The sequence below is a fragment of the Montipora capricornis genome, chromosome 14 (genome assembly GCF_036669925.1).
Source record: "Montipora capricornis isolate CH-2021 chromosome 14, ASM3666992v2, whole genome shotgun sequence".
In the NCBI taxonomy this organism is placed as follows: domain Eukaryota; kingdom Metazoa; phylum Cnidaria; class Anthozoa; order Scleractinia; family Acroporidae; genus Montipora; species Montipora capricornis.
Window position 1 is genome coordinate 2,057,345 of NC_090896.1, and position 15,010 is coordinate 2,072,354.

The 15,010-nt window shown below is 38.1% G+C and overlaps 1 long non-coding RNA gene across 1 annotated transcript; it reads left to right on the top strand.

Annotated features, from left to right (window-relative positions):
- Positions 1-1,353: 1,353 nt before the first annotated feature.
- LOC138033590 (uncharacterized) lies at positions 1,354-6,792 on the top strand. Its single transcript, XR_011128629.1, has 3 exons — positions 1,354-1,402; positions 2,234-2,466; positions 6,659-6,792. It is a non-coding gene; the product is annotated as an uncharacterized lncRNA (long non-coding RNA).
- The last annotated feature ends 8,218 nt before the right edge of the window (positions 6,793-15,010 follow it).

The following is a 15,010-nucleotide window of genomic DNA, read 5'->3' on the forward strand; positions in this document are numbered from 1 at the left end:
GTCCCGAAACTTTACGGGCCATTTTCGGGTGTCACAATTCCCTTTGTATCTCAAGAAAGGAGAGGATTTAAGTCGTCAAACTTCACAGTCACTTTTCTTTTTGTTACCTTGAAAACATGTCAAAAGATCGGCTTTCCAAATCAAGCGGCTGGCACTTTCAAAAATGGCTTTTCGGGCCCGAAAAGTTTTCGGGACTTTCGAGAAACGGGCCCCAGCTGGCCACATTGTTGAAAGGCGAGTGCTCTCACCCCTCCGCCAGCCCTGCTCTCCATAATCTTTGTATCTGCCATTTTGTCTTCTTTTTAACTCCCATTGCAAGTCCATTTCACAGTTCTCACCTACATTAAGCCAATTTTAAATCGAAATTAGTTTGCTCCCTATGATGCAAGAGCTCTGCCTTATCCCTCTAGCCGGAACCGGAAGTAAGTCTGCGCTTTTAATTAATTAATTTCACACTCTTATCTATCTAAATTGTTGCCTGTGTATCTTGACTAGCCCTCTGTGGCGCACTGAGAAAGGAACGTATAAAAATGGAGCATAAACAATGGATATTTTTCGGCCCGTTCATATTTCTGTCAGTCTTGCTTAAAACTGCCTAAGATGCTTGCCTAACCGTGAATATCTTTCCAAGTCACACAGTTTAGGCCATGCCTTATCATTATTAATTAATTGATTCAAATTTTTATATATCTTAATTTTGCATCTATCTCATATTCCATCCCCTGCGGCTCACGGAGTAAGAAGTGTCTTAACTTGACTCCAAACCTCATTTTTTCCCTTCATTCATATATTTTCCGGCTTGCTTGCAACTGCTTGCCTTAGTTGCTTGTCTACTACAATTATCTTTTTTAACTGCCATTTTATGTCCATTCCGCAGTTCTGACCTACTTCTGGCCGTTGTTAACCTGCCCCCTTTTGCGTAGCTAACCGGAAATAACAATCCACTATCTAAATTCTGCCTTCATTTCTCATCCAACCTCTGTGGCTCACTGAATAAGAAACCTGTAAGTGGTAGATGTGAATAGACTTTCTCTTCTGACTTCCTGTGTTAACTGGAAGTAAGTCAGCCCCTTTTTGTGTTGGTAAACGGAAATAACAATTCACTATCTAAATTTAGCTTGTATTTGGTGCTCGCTTGCCTGTGGCCACATGGATAGACGCGCTGTTCAGATGTAAACGAGGGGGTATTTGATATGTGTCTCCTGGCCTGGGGGGTGGGCCCACCTGTCCCTCAGGGGTTTTGCTTCTCTCAACCAAAACCTTCACGCAGCTAAAAAATTCTCATTAGGATGCAGGATAATCTGCGAATAGTCTGGACCCGAAATAAGAAATAACTCAAAGCGATGATCCAACGGGTTTTCTCTCAGTTTGCGTTCTCTACGTCTGATTGCGGAGTCAGTGGGTGAGTAAAGCAATAATCCATTTTGAGTGTTAGTCATTCATTAGAACAAAAGTGCCAACCTCAATCTTCCTTCGGATTTAAACTACCTTACATCAATTCACCTTTTGCGTAAGGAAAGTCGGGTTAACTTTGCGTTGAACAACTAACCGAATTCAGATCACTCCTGTAAAAGGACAAAGGTTTCGTTCACGACAATGTTTCATGTTTGATTCATCCTTTGTACATTACTTTTTCCTGTCTTGAAGCTCGTTGGGATGCTTCAAATTTTGTATTCTTTATAAACAACCTAACGCCCTCATACTTGTGTTATGAATCTTGCTTTTGATGAGGTTCAAATAGTCGGATGTAGTTTTTGTGGAATGAGAAGAGCTGAAATGTTTTAAAATTGTGGACGTTTTGTAAGTTTACATGGTGCGATAGTCGTAAATATATTGCGTTGGCTCTGAAACACTTAAAATTTTCCTCTTTTCCATTTTTACGTATCCTTTTATTTATCACAATTCGCAAAATGAAGAATACACGGGTTCTTTTGGATTAAATGTTTATTTCTTGAAGAAATTTCTCTGGTCAGTGTTCACAGTATGCAAAATGTTTCTTCTTACTTCGATTAATATTGTTGCATAATTTATTGCCAAAAGTGAATAGACTTGTTTTTTGGCACCTTACTTTGGACGATGCGCATAATTAAGGATTCCTTTGTACCTCGGGACAGGTTGAACCAATGAAAAAGTGTCTTGCTTTTTTGACACATTTGTGCTAAAATGATATGTTTAATCAGGAGCCGCGTATGATGATTTTTAAATCCACACCCATTCTCGTCTCCTTTTGCAGTTACAAGTCGTTCTGCCATGTGCATACAGTGTAGGGACGAGTTCACTGTGGTCGTCGGAGGGATAAATTGCTGTTTTAAAGCCTGCTGAACTTGTGAAACTACCTCATGGGAACCCACAGCAATATGAACAACTCTGCCAGCTTTTAAGTTGTAGTAAGAAGAACTGGCTGAAGTGAAGTACTTGGTCCGTCTCTTGTTGCAGTAAACACACTCACGGCAGATTGACTTGACGGTAAGAATTTTCAAATGGTTTATACGTTGTCAGTTTCGATCTCTGGAAGTTAACTTACGTAATTGTCCTATAGAAAGAACAAGTTCAAACTTCTGATGAATTCATGTTCTTCCTCGTTTGGAGCTGATCATGTTTTGAAATTCTGGAAACCTTTATGTTAACTTAACCTTATTATCATAAATATTCTTGCTTTTTGGCCATTTCAACTTAACCAAAAACATAAAACAAACAACGGCTACAAACATAATGATAAAGCGCATTTTAAGTTTGGCTCGACGTTTCGTATGCTACAACATACATCTTTGTATCATGTTTGTAGCCACTGTTTGTTTTATGTTTTTGATTAACCTTATTATATTGGGTTTTGACGTCGCCCCTGTTTCTTCCAACTCGAAGTACATGAAGAGTTAAGTTAATTGTTTTGCCTCATTACAGAGCATAGTATTTAAAATATTTAAATAGCTAAGCCCAAAGGAAACCACTGGGCTTCTAAGAGATAGGCTCCCTCAATTAATTAATTAACTACTTATAGCCTAATGAGTGTAAATAAAATATTTTACGGCCGCTGCGTGGTGTAATTATGGTGGCCCATAGGTGTTACGGCCGAAACAAAAACTTCACGGCACAAACGAAAACTCGGAAATGACTCTACACATGTGCGGTTCCTCAGTGGCACGAAAATGTGAAGAACAGCTCAGTTTTGTTTTAAAGACTTTTAGTACAAAAAAATTATTTTTCTGGCTTCTTCTAAAAAACTATAACAGTCAAATGATTGTAAGCACCTTAAAACGACGAATCAAAAGCTACGGGGTGGAAAAACTCGTTTCGGAGCTTGAAAAGAAGTGTCTGTGGTTTTGCTTTTCCAGGCCACTGTAAAAAATCTTAGACGAAGTCAAAGAGCACTAGAACAATCACCGAATTTATAAGTCTCGGCATGACATCGTGAATGGCAGGCCAGAGTCACTTTACTATCTCTCTGAACTACAGGGGATTTGTGGCGTTAGTGACCACAGTATTGGACAAAAGTAGTTGAGTCATTACTCAAGCTTAGTCCGTTAGACAATAATGAAAGTCCTAAAATACCCCCCCCCCCTTCCCCACCCAAAGCAATTTTGTTTGTGAGAAGCGCACGTAACCGACGGGAGCGGAGGGGGGGGGGGGGGTTCGTAAGTAGGAGATTTATGTCATTGAATGAAATTTGTTGAAGGGACAATGTATTAAAGACATACATTTGAACTGCGGGAATGAAACAAGTTAAATTTGTCTTTAATACAATGACTCTAACCCCGCTAACCCCTTGTTATTCAGGGAGAAAGTAAAGTGAATCTGGCCTGCCATTCACGATATTATGCAGAGACTTGCAAATTTGGTGATTGTTCCAGTGCTCTTTGACTTCGTCAAGCGTTTTTTACAGTGGCCCAGAAAAGAAAAGCAACATACACTCCATTTCAAGCTCCGAGATGGCATAGAGTACTTTAAAAAAGTTTATCCATCCCGTAGCTTTTGATTCGTTGTTTCAAGGTGCTTCTTGTAGGGTCATTTGAATGTTAGTAGAAGCCAGAAAAATAATCTCTTGGTAAGCAAAGCCTCTAAAACAATAATACCGAGCTATCCTCCATATTTTTGTGCTACTTAGTAACCGCGCATGTGTAGAGTCATTTCCGTGAGGTTTCTGTTTGTCCCGTGAAATTTGTTAGTGCCGTGAATCTTTATGGTTGTGCCGTGACACCAATGGGCCACCGCAGTGATTCCTTTACCATTCCTTACTGCCGCTTTGTCATCCGAGCCCAAGGTAATTCTCACTGCAGGATGGGTTAAACTGTATTGCTAACAGTATTGAACCAGTCAAAATCCCTCAAAGATCTTAAGGAAGTGACATTCCTAAGTTGTGTTCAGTTGAGTTTTTCTATTTAGCACTTCGCGGCGAAGCCTTGAAAATACGAAAGACACACGTGCTACTACAATATATCAGATAAAACAGATATCTGCATCGTACAATCTCCATGCAGGTTATCTTGCCTGAAATGCGCGTTTCACACTTCTACAGTTCTGCAAAGGCAACTAAGACTTTCCATCGTTCCAGTTGGTTTTCACAATTTGGCGAACTGAGTTGAATTGAATGTCATTAGATTTGTCTTCCGAACTGACGACGGTTTTTTAGTGTGATGAATGCTCTTTCAAACTAAGACCGCGCCATCCAAATAAAGGTTATAGCTCTATTTCAGTCATTTGGCCCGGTTTTTTTCAAGCAGACCTGTGGGTTTTAGTACGTAATAATCGGATATAGAAGTCGCTAATTCATATTTTAGTGATTTTAAGTGTCAGACGAAGATAACTACATGTATCAGAGCGTACTTTTCTCACTGGTTCCGCCGCTTTTCCTTTAAAATCTCTATTCCTACCTGAAATAAATTTAAGCCGTGGAAATAGCGTTTTTAATGAAGCTTGCTAAAGAGTGTTTGCATCAGGAAAAAAGGAATATTAGAATCGCTTTCCACTTTGAAATTTACTGGGCACGGCCGTCTTAACTAATTTAATTGTGACGTCAATAACACTTAACACTCTTAGTATTATACAACTTCTAATAACATTAGTAACGCTTGTCACAATTATTCAAGATGGAGGAGCCTGGGAAAATTGAAGTCAAAAATAAGCGATTCTGAAATTCATTTAGATCGGATGCAAACGCTTTCTTCCGAGAAAATTTATTATCAAATTTGATGATACACATAAGTTCCTTTGGTTTAAAGTTACTTCTTGGTTGAGATTCGTTAAGGTGGAGGTTTCTATACATAAAACTTAAGAACAATTAAGATACTTCGAAACAACGTTGATAACTTGAAAAATCAGGAAATTTGTTTGCAGAAAAAATTCTTTATAGTACCATTATTCAGGTGATTATATATTCTTGCTTTCTAACTGGTCGAGGTTTATGGCATAAGGCTCTGATCGCGCCTCTCGTGGTGATTATAGGATAAGCGCTAAATGAAATGGGTGCCTTCCTTTTTTTGCCGAGGAAAGGGTAAACGCCTTTAACAAAACTGAATACAATCTCAAAGGGTACAAACGATGGCTCTAGGTTTGGGGAACACTTCACGATCGTAGGGAGGATTTTAAATCTAACCTGAGAAAACTAGTGGAGTGGCTGATTGTAAGTTGGGAAATCAAAGCAACTTAAAGTGCCACTAACCTCCATTTTTTTTTTGCCTACATAAACTTTGGTTATTTTTCTGACCACTTGGGTGAGGATTTTTGAACCAGGATTTTTCCTCTTGATTTTGTACATTTTTAAAGTTGGGAAGTTGCGCACTCAGTTGTTTTGCCCATGGACGATAATAAAGGAGAATAAGCTTACTTTCGATTGTTACGTTATCTCAGTGTTTAATTAGCACGAAAACAGAAATATTTCAAAGAGGTTGAATGAAAGTTTTGAAAATGCCAGATTCGTGTGTTGTCTTCGGATTTAGGTCCCACTCTATAAGAGGGGGAGGGAGGGAGTATCCCATTAATTATCCCGTATCCTGATAATTCCTGTGGTTTGTGTCCCTATAATACCAGTTGCTTCTGAAGATGTCATTTTGCCCCTGAGGGGGAGAGGGGAGGGTTTTTCTTGAACGTGTTTTCTGGAGATACCGATATTTTTAACAATTATTCCATAAGCGCGCGTTGGATATGAGATGATACATAGCCAACGAGGCGCGTAGCGCCGAGTTGGCTATAATCATCTCATATCCAACAAGTGCGAGTGGAATAATTGTTTTATTGAAAACGCAACCACAATATAGAAAACTAGACTAAAATAAAAATAAAAAGGCCCAAAAAATCACGCATATGCTTGCCGTGTTTGTAGATTATGGTATAATGGCTCATAACCCATGATGGCTTAGCCAATCAAAACTCTCGAATTGCATTATCAAATGATCCAGTTTTTAATAAAATGTAATAGTACAGTGCAACACGCTTTACCTTGGCCACCCAACAAACTTCCACATTTGACAATTACGTGTAAAATAAATACTCAACAACCCATGCAATGGTGTTCAACTTACAACTGTGCGATCTTTGCAAAGAGGCTTGATGGTCAATCAAATTTACACGTCCTGATTGGTGGCCACAGTAAAGTGTGTCGCACTAATTGAAGAAGCTGCAAGAAGCCAAACCACAATCTGTAAAATTCTTTGTTATTACACAGAAGAGTGGTGGCTTTAGAGGAAGCGATCGTTCCCCAGGAGTTGAAGCTTATTATACACTCGTGCCATGGGGCTAGCGTGTCTTCTGGATTTAAATAAAGTATACCATACCATAACATAACCCAGCTCGTGGCTGTCAGAAGTAGTGGCAAAATAAGAGAGTAAAAGGCGCAAAGAGACCAAAGAAGCAAACAACAAGTACGAGTGGTCTTGGACGCTGACGGGAAAGAGGAACCGTCTGTCGAGGGCATCTTCTACACAACACAAACACTCTGGAGAAGATAAAAAGAAGTGCGCAAAATCCAGGAGTTAATCGTACGCAGGAGACAATTTCCTTGTCCAAGATCTCCCGAGATATGAAAGATTTCTTTGCCTCAACTCAAGCCGAGAAGAAAAAGGCGATGTTCCTCAGAGAGAAAAGAACAGAGAAAACTATCCTTGTCCAACGACAACAACAACCTATCCAATCAGAGAAGTACTTCTAGTTTAGACGAAAACGGCAATCTACGTTCACAAACCAATAATGCCGTGCAGGACAAAGAATAATAAAAAAAGACGCAAACAGCAGTGACCAACTTTGAAATGAAGCGCATTGTTTGAAATCATTTACTGGACGTTTCGTATGCTTCGACATACATCTCAGAAGTGACCGTTAACTACTAATTTAAACTTCTTAAAATGTAACATAACTTACTAATGATTTCAAAACAACTAATTAACAATTAGCTAACGGTCCGCACTTCTGAGGATGTATGTCGAAGCATACGAAATATCGAGTAAGTAATTTCAAACAATGTGCTTGTTCTGTTTGTCACGCCGTTTGCGTCATATTTTTGACACAGTACTTTTAGTTTAGGTAAATAAGGCAGTCAAGAATGTCGTGAATATTCACGACACCCCTTCCCCAGCTCGCAACTTTGTTCCCAGGGCTTCTCCCTCATTTGGGGGCGGGGCTTTCCCTACCGCCCCGCCCCCACCTGAGGGAGAAGCCCTGGGAACGAGGTTGCCCCCCCCAGGAAAAATTATTATAATTATTATAATTATAATTATTATCATAATAATAATTATGATTATAACTATGATTATTATTATAATTATTATAATTATCATAATTATTATAATTATTAGTATTGTAATAATCAACATCATCTTTATCATTATTATTATTATTATTATTAGAAACAGATGAAGAAAGTGTTATTTTAATTAATCCACACCCATTCTTTTCTCCTTTTGCAGATACAAGGCGTTCTGATATGCATACAGTGTAGGGACGAGTTGTTAACTGTGGTGAGAAAGTGCTGTCGGATGGAGAATTTGCTGAAACTGCTTAACTGTTGAAACTACATAATAGGAACCCACAATTTGCCCGCTTAACTTGTTGGAAGCAGAACTGGCTGGATTCTCTGGTTGTAGTCAACATTTCCATGGCGGGATTGACTCGACGGTAAGAATTTTCAAGTGGTTTATAGGTTAACTTTCGGTTTTGAGCTCTAGAAAGTTAACTTACGTATTTGTGTTGTAAGAAAAACAAGAACAAGAACGTTTTAAAGAATTCATGTTCTTTTGCGTTTGGAGTTGATCCCGTTTTAAAGTTTAATGTGGAGTGCGCTTTCTGGGAACCTTATAGGTTAACTTGATTGCTCTGATTCATCAACGTCATACAAATTCAGTTTCTTTTGGACCTCTTCATCCCGTATAATAACTGGGGATAATTCCATGTTTTTTGAAGCATATACATCTCATCCCCTTATCCGGCCTCACCCCTACCTCCCCACACTCTTATATGAAAAGGAAAAGAAAAAGGGATCTAACCCTATCCGTTAAAGGTTGTCGTGCAAACCGAGCTTAAATTGATTACAGATAAAGTTCTCTTTTGGTGTTAGCTTCTTTTAGCAATCACCAGTTCCAATTTGCTTTTTGTACGCACATTACAATCACTACATCAAACGTTACAGGAAGAGTATTCAGCACGAGTTTTTGTGATTGCAGATCTATATTTTTCTCTCAGTTTCAATTCAGTTTATCTTAATACAAAATTGTAATTTGCAAATCAAGAATATATTGTTTTCAATATTATTAGTGTACTGACAACGGTTTCTATTTTGATGAGAACGAAGCCAGGGTTGGACAAGCCGACCAATTATTTAACACACCGTAAATGATTTTTATTTCCGAAAGTGTACCTCTTGTATTGACCAGAGAAAGAGAGAGAGAGAGAGAGAGAGAGCTATCGCACACGAGAATGATACAATAGGGACAGTAAGGATTTCATTTTTTTTCCTTCATTTCATGGGGTTTGTATGAACGACGTTTTGAATTTCCTTGTACCGTCAAAGACTGATAACTTTACTTCCTTTGTTCCTTTTTAAGGAAGAAAGAAGGAAAGTTGTTCATGGTTTTAGTGTATTGAATTTTAGCTTTGTTTATCTTTTACTTGCAGTAGAAGGATACTCAGGCTGTTGTTGGTTCAATCAAGGTGCTGGAGATGATTTTGCAAGTAAGCTTTTATTGAAATTTAAAATTAGTTGTTTTCCTTGGCACTAAATTGATCTTTCCTTCCAAACTTGGTAAATCCGCTCACTTGGTTCTGTAGTATTGCAGAAAGTAGCAGTCAATACTGAATTTATTTAAGAATACTTTGAATGAAATAAGGCTATCCTTTCCTTCATTGACAAAACTGTCAAGTGTTTGGATTCCGTTGATCAACTCAGTATTAGCTCCTCATTTGGAAAAACGTACACAGGAACGTTGTTTATTTTAATAAATTGGTTAGAAACAACCAACTTGCTTCCAAATCACTCCCTTTTTCTTTTGCGGTTTTACCACTTATTTCTTGCCAGTACATAGTTATATCACTGTAGAACTTGGGTATGTGATCATGATTTAGGGACAAGGTTCCAGAACTCTGGTAATTGAATTTAAAGAGAAGGTTTCCGCGCCATACACTCCAAGGGCTGCCGTCACCAAAAAACGGGTTTCACCCTGTTAAGCCCTCCTTCATTTTTCTTTATAATAAAGGTTTACTCAGTTTTGACGGTGGTTCCCGTGAACTCTTTCGGAGTCTCGTGAACACTATGTGACCGTCAAACCCTTGATTTTGTAGACTGATTTCATTCGTTATATATAACGCGCCTTCCCTGTTGAGAAAATCGGACAAAAAGGGAAGATTTTAGTATTATTCTTGGTAAATAATAAGTCGGTTGTTCAGTCAAATAACTTAATTCAGAAACATTCTCTTTTCTTCTAAGGTTTTAGTATTTATTTCTTAGCAATACATCAGTAGTTATATAAGGGTAGACCTTGAGTAAGTGATCATTTAGGCTCAAGGATTGTCAGGATTTAAAAAGACTGATAATTGCATTTAAAGAATGATTCCTCCACTCATTCGAAAGTGGGGATAGCGGGATAAACTTCCATTGGCTTCCGTGATCAAACAAAATCCTTTCGTCCTTTTTAGCCCCCTCCACTTTTTTTCTTTTTAATAAAGGTTTACTCCATTTTTTAGGGGTTCTTGTTTTTCCATTCATACTGTTGGGATGTAAACTCTTTCGGAATGTGTAGTGTTCACGAGAAACAATGTGATTTATCATCAATTTGTAAACTGACTTTATTTGTTAATATAGGTGTCTCCCTGGTTGAGAAAGTCAGACGACAAGCGAGGTTTTTAGTATCATTCTTAAGTGTTATAACCACATAAGTGATACAGTTAAGAAGGCAAATAAGTGCCTGTATTTTCTCTTAATGGGTAGGGCTGGTGTGTCCGAGACCAATATGGTCCAATTTTACTGTACGTGTGTTAGGCCAGTTTTAGAATACACCTTGCAAGTTTTTCACCATGCGCTCCCCGAGTACCTCTCTAACGACCTTGCGAGGGTACAAAAGCGCGCATTTTGAATGGTGAGACCGCATAACTGCTACGATGAGAATTTAGGTGAAATGCGATGTCACAGGCTTTTTAACACATTTCTTGATCCGTCCCACCGTAGTCACGCTTGTTTCCTAGTCGCTACGAAGCGACCTTCAACCTCAGGCAAAGGCTAGGCTTTTGTACATTATGCTAGCATTTTTTCGAGCATTTTAGTGAGGAAAAAGCATTGAGAATTATTCGAGCACTTTAGTGGCATTTTCCCGGATTTTTTTTTTTTTTTCGAGAAACTAGAAAAGAAATTATTTTTCTTAGAAAAAATGAAGACTAAAACTCAACTTCATAGAAAACAAACTCCTAATGCACCCAGCTAAGTCTAAATTCATGCTTATTGGGTCTTCTTATAATCTGAGCAATGAGTTTCGAACATCCCGTTGTGGCAAACAACTCACCTGTTTCTCAAACTGACACACGTAAATGTCAAATGTTGATGAGAAGCTTACTTGGAACGACAGCCATATGACAGCCATATTGACATGATCTGTAAGACGTCTAATGAGAGTATTGGAGTGATGAGACCTCATGTAGTCCATTTTTTTCTTCGAATTGACTTAAGAATGTATATAAGAGAAGTATATGGGACAACTGCGGCAAGTTATTAAAGGATAAGCATCAGAGATTTCAATCACGTGCTGCTTAAGTTCTTACTAGTGCCAGTTATGATATTCGTTCTTCTGATTTGATTGAGGCCCTATCCTGAGATACCCTGGGCAAGAGACACCTCCGTGCGTAGCAATATTGAATGATGATCCCGCACCCAACCTAAGGAACTGCCTTCGTCCCTGAGAATGTAGTCAGACGAACTACCACCTGCGAAATAGTGCAAGTGATCTGACGCTTCCTAATTTAAAACCGAAGAGGAAGTTTCTTCTTTGTAATAAAAGTAGTGTTGTGAGTCTTTGCTTCTTCAGCAGATTCAAGTAGTTTTATCCATACATGTTAACTTGTTATCGCTTTTTTAATATACACATATTTACTTGATTGTTACATTTTTATATAATATATTTGTAAAGACACAACCTAGAAAGAAACCACCTTATTGTTGTTGGGGCTAGCGTATCTTCTGGATTTAAATAAAGTATACCATACCATAACATAATCCAGCTCGTGGTTGTCAGAAGTAATGGCAAAAAAGAGACTAAAAGGCGCAAAAAGACCAAAGAAGCAAACAACAAGTACGAGTGGTCGTGGACGCTGACGGGAAAGAGGAACCGTCTGTTGATGGCATTTTCTACACAACATAAACACTCTGGAGAAGATGAAAAAGAAGTGCGCAAAATCCAGGCCTTAATCGTACACAGGAGACTATTTCCTTGTCGAAGATCTCCCGAAATATGAAAGATTTCTTTGCCCCAAACTCAAGCCGAGAAGAAAAAGGCGATGTTCCTCAGAGGGAAAAGAACAGCGAAAACTATCCATGTCCAACAACAACGACAACAACAACCTATCCAATCAGAGAAGTACTTCTAGTTTAGACGAAAACGGCAATCTACGTTCACAAACCAATAATGCCGTGCAGGACAAAGAATAATAAAAAAAGACGCAAACAGCAGTGACCAACTCTAAAAACAAGCGCATTATTTGAAACAATTTACTGGACGTTTCGTATGCTTCGACATACATCTCAGAAGTGACCGTTAACTACTAATTTAACCTTCTTAAAATGTAACATAACTTACTAATGGTTTCAAAACAATTAATTAACAATTAGCTAACGGTCCGCACTTCTGAGGATGTATGTCGAAGCATACGAAATGTCGAGTAAATAATTTCAAACAATGTGCTTGTTCTGTTTGTCACGCCGTTTGCGTCATATTTTTGATACAGTACTTTTAGTTTAGGTAAATAAGGCAGTCAAGAATGTCGTGAATATTCACGACACCCCTTCCCCAGCTCGCAACTTCGTTCCCAGGGCTTCTCCCTCATTTGGGGGCGGGGCTTTCCCTACCGCCCCGCCCCCACCTGAGGGAGAAGCCCTGGGAACGAGGTTGCCCCCCCTAGAAAAATTATTATAATTATTATAATTATTTATATTATCATATTATTATAATTATAATTATTATAATTATTAGAATTATAAGTATTGTAATCATCATTATCATTATCATAATTATTTATTATTATTATTATTATTATTGTTATTATTATTATTATTATTAGAAACAGATGAAGAATGTATTAGGTTAGTTTAGGGCACATAAATAACTTGTATAACGATATTTTAATCCACACCCATTCTTTTCTCCTATTGCAGATACATGGCGTTCTGATATGCATACAGTGTAGGGACGAGTTGTTAACTGTGGTGAGAAAGTGCTGTCGGATGGAGAATTTGCTGAAACTGCTAAATTGGTGAAACTACATAATAGTTACCCACAGCTTGCCCGCTTAACTTGATGGAAGCAGAACTGACGGGAGTGTCTGGTTGTAGTCAACATGTCCATGGCGGGATTGACTCGACGGTAAGAATTTTCAAGTGGTTTATAGGTTGACTTTCGGGTTTGAGCTCTAGAAAGTTAACTTACGTATTTGTCTTGTAAGAAAAACAAGAACAAGAACGTTTTGAAGAATTCACGTTCTTTTTCGTTTGGAGTTGACCCCGTTTTAAAGTTTAAAGTGGAGTGCGCTTTCTGGGAACCTTATAGGTTAACTTGATTGCTCTGATTCATCAACGTCATACAAATTCAGTTTCTTTTGGACCTCTTCATCCCGTATAATAACTGGGGATAATTCCATGTTTTTTGAAGGATATACATCTCATCCCCTTATCCGGCCTCACCCCTACCTCCCCACACTCTTATATGAAAATGAAAAGGAAAAGGGATCTAACCCTATCCGTTAAAGGTTGTCGTGCAAACCGGGCTTAAATTGCTTACAGATAAAGTTCTCTTTTGGTGTCAGCTTCTTTTCGCAATCACCAGTTGCAATTTGCTTTTTCTACGCACATTGCAATCACTACCTAACACGTTACAGGAAGAGTATTAGCATTAAACAAATACAAAAGACTACTATTCTCAATTTGGCAACATTTTTTTTTGCAAAAGCAGCAAGAGTTTTTGTGATTGCAGATCTATATTTTTCTATTCCAATTCAGTTTATCTTAAACTAAATTTACTTTGCAGATTAGAATATATTGTTTTCAAGCGCATTGGGGTATTGAAAATGTGTTGTAATTTGATGAGAAGAAAGAGGGTTGAACAAGCACTTATTGAACACACCGTAATTGATTTCTATTTCCGAAAGTGTACCTATTTTATTGACGAGAGAGAGAGAGAGAGCTATCGCACACGAGAAGAATACAATGGGGACAGTAAGGATTTCTTTTTTTTTCTCCATTTCATGGAGTTTCTATAAACGACGTTTTGAATTTTCTTGTACCGTCAAGACTGATAACTTTACTTCCTTTGTTGCTTTTTAAGAAAGTTGTTCATGGTTTTAGTGTATTGAATTTTGGTTTTGTTTATCGTTTACTTGCAGTAGAAGGATACTCAGGCTGTTGTTGGTTCAATCAAGGTGCTAGAGATGATTTTGCAAGTAAGCTTTTATTGAAATTTAGAATTAGTTGTTTTCCTTGGCACTACATTGATCTTTCCTTCCAAAGTTGCTAAATCGGCTCACTTGGTACTGTAGTATTGCAGAAAGTGACAGTCAATACTGAATTCATTTAAGAATACTTTGAATGAAATAAAGCTATCCTTTCATTCATTGACAAAACTGTCAAGTGTTAGGATTCCGTTGATCAACTCAGTATTAGTTCCACATTGGCAAAAACGTACACAGGAACGTTGTTTATTTTAATAAATTGGTTGTTGCAAATAACTTGATTCCAAATCAGTCCCTTTTCTTTTGGGCTTTGCCAGTTATTTTCTTGCCAGTACATAGTTATATCACGGTAGAACTTGGGTATGTGATCATGATTTAGGGACAAGGTTCCATAACCCTGGTAATTGAGTTTGAAGAGAAGGTTTTCGCGCCATACACTCCAAAGTAGGGAAAGCGAGATAAAGTTCCACGGGTTGCTGTCATCATAACAAAATCGTTTCACCCTGTTAAGCCCTCCTTCATTTTTCTTTATAATAAAATTTGGTCAGTTTAGTTTTCGTTTCGGATCGATTACAACATAAGTTAAACGTTCAGCTTTAACGTTAACAACAGTATAAGAAAAAAGTTAGGGTTAAACATGAGACGGGATTTGACCTACGACGCACCTACCTGAGAAAGCTTACCTGGGTCACCTGACCTGAACCAATACGTTTTGACTATAGATTCTTTTTTTTAAGTTCTCATATTGGGGCAAACGATATAGAAGATTAAAATCCAGAAATTAAATCCTAAAGTCACATTTTTGAGGGCCAAAAAACAGGGTATATATCATCGGTAAAAATCACTAACAGTTGTCCTTTCGCTTGCCACAAGTCATTTGTTC